Source organism: Chiloscyllium plagiosum, unplaced genomic scaffold (genome assembly GCF_037043375.1).
Source record: "Chiloscyllium plagiosum isolate Xiang-an unplaced genomic scaffold, Cpla_swu_hap1 HiC_scaffold_11, whole genome shotgun sequence".
Lineage (NCBI taxonomy): Eukaryota > Metazoa > Chordata > Chondrichthyes > Orectolobiformes > Hemiscylliidae > Chiloscyllium > Chiloscyllium plagiosum.
Window position 1 is genome coordinate 66,590,723 of NW_028270149.1, and position 13,644 is coordinate 66,604,366.

Here is a 13,644-nt window from a genome sequence, read left to right on the forward strand (position 1 = left end):
AAATTGTTTAATTATTGAACATTTATGAAGCAATGAAGGCATTATGTATTCACGACCTTGATCCCGTGTAAAATACATGCATTGCACGTCTCCTCTAAACTTTGCCCTTCTCACCTTAAACCTATATTCCCTCATATTTGACATTTACATTCACACCCACCAGGCATTCTGTTGTAATCACGGAGGCTGGAGGCACAGTTACCAGTGTTGACTGGTGGTGCGCACAGTTTGGAGAAATTGGGTCTGAAGATCAGAAAGCTGCAATGAACATACCTCGCTCATAATGACTTATTTTAGCAAATATACAATGCAACATATAGTTCTGAGCTCCATGTTGATACAGGTAGCCACTGCTTATTCAGCAGGCAGTGCCTGGATGTCCAGAAGTATTCCTGTGTAGACTCTTAACTGTGCAACAATGCCTCCTATTTCCTTTCAGGTGCTGCCATCTGGAACCTTCTCCCACTGCTGCTTGGTTCTCTGTGACTTCATGTTCCAACTTCATATTCCCCAACCATTTCCATCTTCCACATTTGCAAGGATTCTGGGTAATCCAAGATGGAGGACGGGAAAAATTTCTGGCTGTAAGAGCTGATCATTTTTTTGCGGTATTTTAGGTGTTGGGGGTGATTTCCTCGAATTCCAGGAGCAGCAATTACCGTTTCATATGCTGTTGCATTGATTTGGAACTTTGGAAGAGCAGACAAAGGAAGCACATGGTGAGGACAGTGCAGGAGAGAGACAGAGAGAGGGAGAGAGAGAGAGACTGCACAGTTACCGCCTTTGCTGTTTGAATTCATGTATTGCTGGACATCAGAGTTTGTCTGGGAAAATTAACAAACAGTGAAATTCACAACTAATCTTGGAGGAGCTGTTGGGCGAAGTTCACAGCACAGAATCAGATAAGTTAATTGTGGTTTTAAGTTTGTCCAAGAGAAAGGCTGCAGTAGTGAGTGTAGTGGATTCTTTCTTGATTATATGTTTATGGAGATAAGTCTCTTGATTAAGCTTAAAATATAAACCATAGTTATTAATTTAACCTGGGGCAGTGTTTGTAGAAGAATAAGACGGTGTTATTTTCTCGGTCTGTAAATTGTGAAGGAGCAAAAATGGCCTTTGCAGTGATGTGTACTTAGAGTCATAGAGACGTACAGCATGGAAACAGACCCTTTGGTCCAACCCGTCCATGCCGACTAGATATCCCAACCCAATCTAGTCCCACCTGCCAGCGCCCAGCCCATTTCCCTCCAAACCCTTCCTATTCATATACCCATCCAAATGCCTCTTAAATGTTGCAATTGTACCAGCCCCCACCACACCCTCTGGCAGCACATTCCTTACCCGTACCACCCTCTGCGTGAAAGTGTTGCCCCTTAGGTCTCTTTTATATCTTTCCCCTCTAACCCTAATCCTATGCTTTCTAGTTCTGGACTCCCCGATCCCAGGGAAAAGACTTTGTCTACTTATCCTATCCATGCACCTCATAATTCTTGTCAGATGTGGGAGATTAAAGAGAGTTTAAGGGTTACTGCAGATTATATCTGCCATAAATGCTGTTGGATGCAAATCTTATCAGATCAAGTGGATCGGTTGGAGAGACAGATAGAAGCGATGAGGAATTTGCAACAGCAACAGTGTGTGATGGATGGCAGTTATAAGAAGGGGGGAAAGTCCCAGATACAGTCACGTGGATGAGTTGACTCCAGGAAGGGTGAGAGAGTTCAGCACCTAGGGCAGGAGTATTTTGTGGATATACCCATTTCAAACAGGTATGCTGTTTTAGAAAATGTAGGGGGTGATGGATTCTCAGGGGAATGTAGCATGAACAGCCAAGTTTCTGGTATTGAGACTGGCTCTAATGCAACGAGGGGTACGTCGGCTTCCAAGAGATCAATTGTGTTAGGGGATTCTGTAGTCAGAGGTGCAGACAGACATTTCTGTGGCCAGCAGAGAAAAAACAGAATGGTGTGTTGTTTCCCTGGTGCCAGGATCAAGGATGTCTCAGAGAGGGTGCAGAATGTTCTCACAGGGGAGAGGGGCCAGCAGGAGGTCGTTAATTGGAACCAACGACATTGGAAGGGAAAAGGTTGAGACTCTGAAGAGAGATTTCAGAGAGTTAGGCAGATTTTTAAAAAGGAGATCCTCAAGGGTAGTAATATCTGGATTACTCCCAGTGCTACGAGCTAGTGAGGGAAGGAATAGGAGGATAGAGCAGATGAATGCATGGCTGAGGAGCTGGTGTATGGGAGAAGGATTCACATTTTTGGATCATTGGAATCTCTTTTGGGGTAGAAGTGACCTGTACAAGAAGGACGGATTGCACCTAAATTGGAAGGGGACTAATATACTGGCAGGGAAATTTGCTAGAACTGCTTGAGAGGATTTAAACTAGTAAGGTGGGGGTGGTGGGACCAAGGGAGATAGTGAGGAAAGAGATCGATCTGAGACGGGTACAGCTGAGAATAGAAGTGAGTCAGTCAGGGCAGGCAGGGACAAGGTAGGACTAATAAATTAAACTGCATTTATTTCAATGCAAGGGGCCTAACAGGGAAGGCAGATGAACTCAGGGCTTGGTTCGGAACATGGGACTGGGATGTCATAGCAACCACAGAGACATCGCTCAGGGATGGACAGGACTGGCAGCTTAATGTTCCAGGATACAAATGCTACAGGAAGGATAGAAAGGGAGGCAAAAGAGGAGGGAGAGTGGTGTTTTTGATAAGGGATAGCATTACAGCTGTGCTGAGGGAGGATATTCCCGGAAATACATCCAGGGAAGTTGTTTGGGTGGAACTGAGAAATAAGAAAGGGATGATCACCTTATTGGGATGCATTATAGACCCCCGAATAGTCGGAGGGAAATTGAAAAACAAACTTGTAAGGAGATCTCAGCTATCTGTAAGAATAATAGGTTAGTTATGGTAGGGCATTTTAACTTTCCAAACATCGACTGGGACTGCCATAGTGTTAAGGGTTTAGATGGAGAGGAATTTCTTAAGTGTGTACAAGACAATTTTCTGATTCAGTATGTATGTATCTACTAGAGAAGGTGCAAAACTTGACCTACTCTTGGGAAATAAGGCAGGGCAGGTGACTGAGGTATCAGTGGGGGAGCACTTTAGGGCCAGCCATCACAATGCTATTTGTTTTAAAATAGTGATGGAAAAGGATAGACCAGATCTAAAAGTTGAAGTTCTAAATTGGAGAAAGGCCAATTTTGACAGTATTAGGTAAGAACGTTCAAAAGCTGATTGGAGGCAGATGTTCGCAGGTAAAGGGACGACTGGAAAATGGGAAGCCTTCAGAAATGAGATAACAAGAATCCAGAGAAAGTATATTCCTGTTAGGGTGAATGGGAAGGCTGGTAGGTATAAGGAATGCTGGATGACTAAAGAAATTGAGGTTTTGGTTACGAAAAAGAAGGAAGCATAAGTCAGGTGTAGACAGGATAGATCGAGTGAATCCTTAGAAGAGTATAAAGAAAGTAGGAGTATACTTAAGAGGGAAATCAGGAGGGCAAAACGGTGACATGAGATAGCTTTGGCAAATAGGATTAAGGAGAATCCAAAGGATTTTAATAAATATATTAAGGAGAAAAAGGTAACTAGGAAGAGAATACAGCCCATCAAAGATCAGCAAGGCGGCCTTTGTGTGGAGCCACAGAAAATGGGGGAGATACTAAATGAATATTTTGCATCAGTATTTACTGTGGAAAAAGACATGGAAGATATAGACTGTAGGGAAATAGATGGTGACATCTTGCAAAATGTCCAGATTACAGAGGAGGAAGTGCTGGATGTCTTGAAATGGGTAAAAGTGGATATATCCCCAGGACCTGATCAGGTGTACCTGAGAACTCTGTGGGAAGCTAGAGAAGTGATTGCTGGGCCTCTTGCTGAGATATTTGTATCATTGATAGTCACAGGTGAGGTGCAGGAAGACTGGAGTTTGGAAAATGTGGTGCCACTGTTTAAGAAGGGTGGTAAAGACAAGCCAGGGAACTATAGACCAGTGAGCCTGACCTCAGTGGTGGGCAAGTTGTTGGAGGGAATCCTGAGGGACAGGATGTACATGTACTTGGAAAGGTAATGACTGATTAGGGATAGTCAACATGGCTTTGTGCATGGGAAATCATGTCTCACAAAATTGATTGAGTTTTTGAAGACATAACAAAGAAGATTGATGAGGGCAGAGCAGTAGATGTGATCTATATGGACTTCAGTAAAGCATTCGACAAGGTTCCCCATGGGAGACTAATTAGCAAGGTTAGATCTCATGGAATACAGGGAGAACTAGCCATTTGGATACAGAACTGGCTCAAAGGTAGAAGACAGAGGGTGGTAGTGGAGGGTTGTTTTTCAGACTGGAGGCCTGTGACCAGTGGAGTACCACAAGGATCGGTGCTGGGCCCTCAACCTTTTGTCATTTACATAAATGATTTGGATGCGAGCATAAGAGGTACAGTTAGTAAGTTTGCAGATGACACCAAAATTGGAGGTGTAGTGGACAGCGAAGAGGGTTACCTCAGATACAACAGGATCTTGATCAGGTGGGCCAATGGGCTGAGAAGTGGCAGATGGAGTTTAATTCAGATAAATGCAAGGTGCTGCATTTTGGGAAAGCAAATCTTAGCAGGACTTATACACTTAACGGTAAGATCCTAGGGAGAATTGCTGAACAAAGAGACCTTGGAGTGCAGGTTCATAGCTCCTTGAAAGTGGAGTCACAGGTAGATAGGATAGTGAAGAAGGCATTTTATTTGCTTTCCTTTATTGGTCAGAGTATTGAGTACAGGAGTTGGGAGGTCATGTTGAGGCTGTACAGGACATTGTTTAGGTCACTGTTGGAATATTGCATGCAATTTTGGTCTCCTTCCTATCGGAAAAATGTTGTGAAACTTGAAAGGGTTCAGGAAAGATTTACAAGGAAGTTGCCAGGGTTGAGCTACAGGGAAAGGCTAAACAGGCTGGGGCTGTTTTCCTTGGAGCGTTGGAGGCTGAGGGGTGACCTTATAGAAGTTTACAAAATTATGAGGGGCACGGATTGGATAAATAGACAAAATCTTTTCCCTGGGGTCGGGGAGTCCAGAACTAGAGGGCATAGGTTTAGGGTGAAAGGGGAAAGATATAAAAAAGACCTAAGGGGCAACATTTTCATGCAGAGGGTGGTATGTGTATGGAATGAGCTACCAGAGGATGTGGTGGAGGCTGGTATAATTGCAACATTTAAGAGGCATTTGGATGGGCATATGAATAGGGAGGGTTTGGAGGGACTAGATTACGTTGGGATATCTGGTTGGCATGGACGGGTTAGACCGAAGGGTATGTTTCCATGCTGTATATCTCTATGACTCTATGACTGTAAGTGCTCAGCCTGTGTTTAGGCATGCCATTCTCCACCTGCTCAGAGCTGTGCATGGGACTGGCTTGGTAAAGTCTGGTTCGAGACAAAACCAGTATCAGAGTATACCATGTTTCAGAGCTGAGTCTAAGTCTGATCAAGAAAAGTGTTACTGGATTTTTGAACGTCATGAGGAACATTAGTAAATAAATTCCACACCACTCAAACCCATTTACAGTGTGTAGCTCAAGCAATTGAGGTTGCCATGGACACCCTCAGCAGCACAAACACCCACACGTACAGACTTTTATATCTTGCTCAATCCGCCCTGGGAAACTGCAGAGAATCCTTCATATGCACGTTCTCCCCGTGTCTGCGTGGGTTTCCTCCGGGTGCTCTGGTTTCCTCCCACAGTCCAAAGATGTGCAGGTAAGGTGAATTGGCCATGCTAAATTGCCCGTAGTGTTAGGTAAGGGGTAAATATAGGGGTATGGGTGGGTTGCGCTTCGGCGGGTCGGTGTGGACTTGTTGGGCCGAAGGGCCTGTTTCCACACTGTAATGTAATCTAATCTAATCTAATCAGCAGCGTCTGCATATTGCACCACAGACAGTACCATCTAATGCATACTACTAGCAACATAATGCTTTTCTTTAGTATCCTGCATTCCCATAGGTGTCTTGGCCAGTGTGAACAGTGCCATTGTCCAACATGGAGTACTGGCTCCAAGACCAATCTCACTGGTGCAATGACCAGTGATACAGATGGCAGGTTTATTTACTGGTCTCAAATCCATCGTACAACTTAAATTTTGCAGGTCTGCTACTAATGTTTTATTTAAATTAGTGAACTGCAGGAATTAAATACCTTAGAATGGGAAGTATTCTCAACACAGACAAATGTACAAAGTGGATGTGAAGATTGGACCTTATCTGTGAGGGAATTGCTCTGCTTGTCCAGTCAATTTGTAACCCAGGTTTTTTTTGATGTAGGCTTTACCGAGAGGGTGGGATATTAATTGTGTCAATTAGATTCAATCTATAATGCTTGTTCCACATGTCAACCATTACAGTAAATGTCCTTTTATTTTGAACTTTACAGATTTAATGATCAGAGTATGTTGTTTAATATTGCAGGATAATTTCTCAATGACACATTATTAGTCATTTCAATGCTACAGGGAAAATTGCTGGAGTGCATGATTAGAAAAAGAATATTTAAGGAGGTACAAAAAATAAGGACGAGTGTTTTGATCACCAAGAAGAGACTAACATACGAATGTAACCTGTTGGTTCATTCGGAAATGAAACTATTTTGATTGATATTTCATGGAGGCAATTAGACTTGGTAGTTTTGGTTATCATTACCAGATAAAGCACATTATGAGGCTATTGGATAATGATTAAATCATCTGTAGACTTATATATACGTAAGTGAGGAAATCACAAGCAAATATGGCAGGAGGATCCGAACAGACTAGTTTGTCATTTATTTCAATATTTCTGGATTCTGTCAAGCCAGCTGCAGCCCCCGAAACACTATTCCTGCATCTTCAAAGTGGGTCTCCGAGTATTTCCCACAATACAACCATAAATACCCTTTAAAAGTATTCCAAAGGTTGTGAAATGAGATATTCTGAGGTCATGAATGATGACAAAACAAGGTCCCTCTAAATGTATCAAGCCTTTGTCAGAGGTTGGCAAATACTGAACATAGAAACCACATCAATGTAGTCTTCTTCAAAAGAAATAAAGAAATGTGTAACTTATTAAAACACAGATTGTACAGGTTATAGAATTTATTTTGTACCTTAAAATGTAGCAATGCTGAGTGACTTTCTTGGTGGCATATATTGTGGAACATAATAAAGACTAACATACGAATGTAACCTGTCTGTTTATTCGGAAATTAAACTATTTTGATTGATATTTCATGGAGGGCAATTAGACTTGTTAGTGCCTTCTCATGACAGAGGGATGACTGATGTTGGTGGTTTAACCCAAGAGTCATCACACTTCAGGCAAGGGGATATGTTGAGAAGGAGAATCCTTCATAGTAACCTCTGCCAAAGTGAGAATTGAACCCATGCTGTTGGCATCACTTTGCATTGCAAACCAGTCATCCAGCCAACTGAGCTAATTTAATTAAACTCAAGAATATACTAGATTAGAAAGTGAATAATTGCTAATTGCAATCAGCTATGGTTAAGTATTCTGTACACCAATGTTGATGTTTGTTTTGTTCCACAAATCCAGACGACACAAGTTTTCTGTTTGACAGCAGCAGCTTTATTATCGGACAGCCGGCGAGAGATTCAAAGCATCTCTAAAGTAGCCGAGTGCCTACTTGTAGCGACTTTTCTTCACGAGTCTCTGCCTTACAACCCAGAGACAGTATATTTTATAGGAATTGAACAAAAACTTATCAGTCACATACATGATTGACATCACAGAACTTAAAGTAGGTAATTATGCTGTTACAAAACCCGATGAATGTCGATGTCCCGAGAGAATGTGTGAATGGACTAGAGAAACCGATTATCGTATCTTCCATGAGTATGTGTTAATGGAAAGGAATTAAGACAGAAAGGTTTTGCCTGACACGAAGGGGAACTCATATAGCTAAATGGGGGGATTCACATATCTATATTAATATGGAGTGGAAGTGAGACAATGGGAGAGGGAGACAGTTAACGGGGTTGGGGCCAGTGCTATTAGTCCTGTCTGGAAAGGACAAAGGTCTTGTCTAGACTTACTTGCATGGAATGGGGGAATCCACATGTGTGGATTGAAAGATTGCAGGCTTTCAGTTGCTGTTGCATAAGTTTTTTTTTGGTAGCGGGATTTTTAACCCTAAAGTCCCCAGTGTGCCCTGGAAGAGAAGTAAAGCATGGAACTAACCTCTCTGTGACATTTTAATTTCCTCGCCATGGGCAACTCTAGTGGAAGATGTCCAATCTTTTCTGCTCTTTTGTCACTTGAAAAGTCACCTGTATGTCCAGTAAAAAAAGGAAGAGGGTTGATGAACTGATTTGCATACTGTACATTTCAATTCAGTGAGGCCACCTAAACACCTCTTCTGCTCCTGTCTCATCACTAGCTATTCTTCATCCACTTTTACCATGCAAAGGCATTCCCTTTGTCTCACTGCAGGAAAGATGTCCCCACACCACCATAAATGGTGAATCTACATTCTTGAGACTAATTGCAGTTGATCTGCAGAGCTGATCATGACCAAATCCCTGGACTGCAAAGACACGGATCGTTGAACTCTGGGAGAACCAAGCTTTTGATTGACCCTGGTCAAACTCTTGGACTGGAACCAGATGAGCCCTTTGATGGACTCTGGTGGCACTGACTGACTGTCCATAGATCCCCTTCCCACCATTAATGACTGTTTCCATTTACCATTTAGATATGATTAACTGTTTGAAGCACATGTAATGTATTTTCCTCGTAAGCTGCTGATGCTTACTGATATTGATGTAACATCTACCCTAGAGCAGGATGTCCACCACATTGTCTGTTCAGTGTCCCCTGCTGTGACGAGCTATCTGCCTTTCCCTCTGCATTAAAATGTAATGCAGGTTACAGGGGCAGACAGCTTCCAAGCAAGCACAATGTGAGTGGGCATAAAGAAATCAAGCTCAGAGCCAAATGATGTATCCTGTCCTAATGCACAGGGAAGGTTTGTGTTCCTGCACACAAAGCAACCTGGCAGAAGCTTTTGTGCCATAGGTATGCCTGGGCTCTGCAAATCAAATGATGCTGGGCTAAATTTGTGTGAGAGTTAGACTGTGAGCTGACACAATAATATGGTAAAAACGAGGTAAAAACAAGGACTGCAGATGCTGGAAACCAGAGGCTAGATTAGAGTGGTGCTGGAAAAACACAGCAGGTCAGGCAGCATCCGAGGAGCAGGAAAATCGACATTTCAGGCAAAAGCCCTTCATCAGGAATAGAGGCAGGGTGCCTGCAATAGAGAGATAAATGAGAGGGGGGTGGGGGTGGGGAGAAAATAGCATAGAGTACAATAGGTGAATGGGGGTTGGGATGGAGGTGATAGGTCAGAGAGGAGGGTGGAGTGGACAGGTGGAAAGGAAGATAGGCAGGTAGGACAGGTCATGAGGGTGATGCAGAGCTGAAAGGCTGGAGCTGAGGTGAGGTGGGGAAAGGGGAAATAAGGAAACTGGTCAAGTCCACATTGATGCCATGGGGTTGAAGTGTTCCAAGGGGGAAGATGAGGCGTTCTTCCTCCAGGCGTCGGATGGTGAGGGAGCGGTGATGGAGGAGGCCCAGGACCTGCATGTCCTCGGCAGAGTGGGAGAGGGAGTTGAAATGTTGGGCCACAGGGCAGTGTGGTTGATTGGTGCGGGTGTTCCGGAGATGTTCCCTAAAGCATTCTGCTAGGAGGCGTCCAGTCTCCCCAATGTAGAGGACACCACATCGGGAGCAACGGATACAATAAATGATATTAGTGGATGTGCAGGTAAAACTTTGATGGATGTGGAAGGCTCCTTTGGGGCCTTGGATGGAGGTGAGGGAGGAGGTGTGGGTGCAGGTTTTGCAATTTCTGCGGTGGCAGGGGAGGGTGCCAGGATAGGAGGGTGAGTTGTAGGGGGGCATGGACCTGACCAAGTAGTCATGGAGGGAATGGTCTTTGCGGAAAGCGGAAATGGGTGGGGAGGGAAATATATCCCTGGAGGTGGGGTCCATTTGGAGGTGGCGGAAATGTCGTCGGATGATGTGGTTTATGTGAAGATTGGTAGGGTGGAAGGTGAGCACCAGAGGGGTTCTGTCCTTGTTACGTTTGGAGGGGTGGGGTTTGAGGGCGGAGGTGTGGGATGTGGACGAGATGCGTTGGAGGGCATCTTTAATCACGTGGGAAGGGAAATTGCAGTCTCTAAAGAAGGAGGCCATCTGGTGTCTTCTGTGGTGGAACTGATCCTCCTGGGAGCAGATACGGCGAAGGCAGAGTGGAATACGGGATGGCATTTTTGCAGAGGTATGGTGGGAAGAGGTGTAATCCAGGTAGCTGTGGGAGTCGGTGGATTTATAAAAAATATCAGTATGGTAAGGCTGGTGGTTTGCGTATGGTAACATGCATGGATGAAGAGTAAGGACGATGGTGTCCATGGATGATACAGGGACAATGTTGTAAAGACAGCATTAGGTGAAGGCTCAGAGAGCCGCAGACACCAGATACTCATTCAGATTTACATGTCAGGAATTTCCACCAACTTACTCGTGGAAGGAGACAAGAAATCAAAGTCATCGAGAAATAAAGGAAATTGAAGTTTAATGAAATACAAATGTATGGAAATAAGTTTATTGTCACTCAGCAATGAGATTCTGAAGTTAAAACATAAAGCCTAATGGGAAAAATCAGGAAATTCCTTCCCAACATTGAGATCCATTTTTTTCTTTTTCTTCATCACATAGTCCCAACTTTTTCACCATGTCTCACTCCACTCCAGGGATAGGAACATTCCCCTCACTCAGCATGCATTGCAATTTTAATTACATACAAAGGATTGGTAAAATCTGACTACTAAAAGCTGGCATTGAGAAATTGCTCAGAATGTTGCCTATGACATGTAAAAATAAGCAATTGCACTGAAACTTTAGTTGATGAAAACACCAAGTCATAATTTCAGATGAAGTTCTATCCAAATTCTTCAGTTTTTGACTAAGATAAATTATACAAACATGACACTAAAGCAAAGGACTGTAGATACTGGAGATCTGAAACAAAACCAGAGGATATTGGAGAAACCCAGCAGGTCTAGAAGGGTCTGTGGAGAGAGAAATAAAGTTAACATTTTGAGTTTGGAAACACTTTTCTTTAGGACCCACAAAAATTGTTCAAAGTGAGATCGAGCTCAGCCAGATGAAGGAGGATTGTGGTGAATGAAGGCTGCTCAAGACTCTTCTTAAAGAATAGGAGGACAGTTTTCAATCCATCCTGATGGGATTTGGAAGTGTTGGGAGGCTTGCACATCCGTGGTGAAGGGAGGCAAGTGAGAACAGAAAACCAGATGGTGTGAAACTGATGTAAATTGGCAGAAAAATCACAAATGTAAGTGGCAAAAAACTGAATAAGGGGAGAAAATAGACTGACAATCAGAAGAGATAAGATCAGTTGGGCAGGAAGAGATTGAATTGATGAATCTGCTCGGGCAGCCTTGACTGTGAATCTTAGGAAGGAGTTAGAAGCAAGCTGCATGTAACTTGGCGACTATGAGGTGGGAAGCTGAGGAGTGGATTCTCCATTTCAGAAGAAAAGTCATATCAGACTCACAATGTTAACTCTGTTTTGCTCTCCACAGATGCTACCAGACCTGCTGAATTTCTCCAGCATTCCCTGTCTCTGTCGCAATAAAAGGTTTTGATAAAATAAATTGCCTGTTTCAAAACAAGCTCACAACTCATTATGTGACTGTAGTCCAGCATTTAATGTGGACTTAAAGCATTCTGAGGAAGGGTCACTCAACCAGAAGCATCAACTCTGATTTCTCTAAACAGACGCTGCCAGACTTACTGAGCTTTTCCAGCAATTTTTGTTTCAGTTTTTGATATGTACTTGATGGACTGAAAGGCCTCAATTTGCATCATTGTGCCAAGGATATTGTCATTCATCTGATGCAGAAGTTCTAAGATCAATCAGTGCCACTTCTGCATGTTAGTCTCTGTACTTAGTCCGATGATAAAAATCACTGCATAACCCTACACTGCTTGCCAAAAATTTCTTCTTTTATCATTTAGAGGAAGTCAGGGCTCCTAAACTGTGTTTTTAGTTTCTTATGCAGACAAATTATCCAAGGAGTTTTGAATAAGTTTTCAAACTCAATATATACTTATCGGACATATCAGTAATCCTCAGGCTCATCAGCAGTTCAACTACAACAACGGAACATCGATTTAGTTGTGTCAGAGTGAGAAGCTGCTGGCAGATATCGATTGCTAGTTATTAAGTTGTGGTACCTGTTTGACATCAGCTGCACTCCCAGTGTGATGTTCAGAACTAGCAGAAACAATTCGTCAGAGTTAGGTTCCTTCAAAAGCTAATTCATAGCCCTGTTATCAATCAATAAATATGAAACTTCCCTAAATAAAACATGCATGTATCAAAATATGGTAATTATTGTTTGAAGGGGACAATATGTTTAAAGCCATGTAATTTAGTGTTCATGCAGTAATTCATACCTGCTACCAATGTAGTTGTGAAATTTTGAAATTAGTGCATTGCAGGAATGATGATAACTATCCCTCTCACCCCCAACTTCAGTTATGAATAACTGACAAAAGCCTAGCCGTGAAATGCATAAATTTCAAGGCTGTAATTTTGTTAAATGGCCATTAGTTACAGAGAGAGAAAAAAATCCTAACTCATTAAAATTGGAGCTTTGAGTCCATAGCACATCTTTATAAAGGTCATTGCCTTCTGTTTTCCCAAGTAAAGCAAATGCTAGAAACAGATAGCAAGTCTATTAGCAAATGACAAAAGGAAAGAAGAACATTTCCAGTTCAGCTCCTTCACCAGAGCTCCCTTAAACCATAGGAGTAACTGGTCCCCCAATGCACTTGCAAGGAAAACTCTCAACTCTTGATAGATTGTTAATGTTTTCATATAAAATAGGATTTAATTTGAAATAAAGATAAACAATTTGAGAAGTCCTGATACAAGGTTAACTGTATTTTTCCAAAGTATCTCACATGCATTACTTTAAAGAGATATAATGAACAAAACTTTAGAAATTAATTTTATTCTGTATATATCACTGATATTGGAAAATAGCAGGGTAGAAATTTCTTGTAATTTGATCCTGGCAAAACTCCTTGGAATTAATTCCCAGTGATTGTGCCCACTCATGCCACCTGATACTATTGCCAGATTTGTGATTTTAAAGCAATGGCATTTACTAATAGGATAGTGTGAAAATACATGTGTCATTATGGACTAGATCTCTGATACCTAGCTGAACCACACAGTCATAAAGATGTACAACATGGAAACAGAGCCTTCTGTCCAACTTGTCTATGCCAATCAGATATTCTAAAGTAATTTAGTCCCATTTGCCAGCACTTAGCCCATATACTTCTAAACCCTTCCTATTCATTTACCATCCAGATACCTCTTAAATGTTATAATTGTACCAGACTCCTCCACATCCTCTGGCAGCTCATTCCATACACGTATCACCCTTTGTGTGAAAAGGTCGCTCCTTAGGTTCATTTTAAATCTTTCCCCTCTCACCCGAATCCAATGCCATCTGTTTCTGGACTCTCCTAACCCAGGGAAAAGAC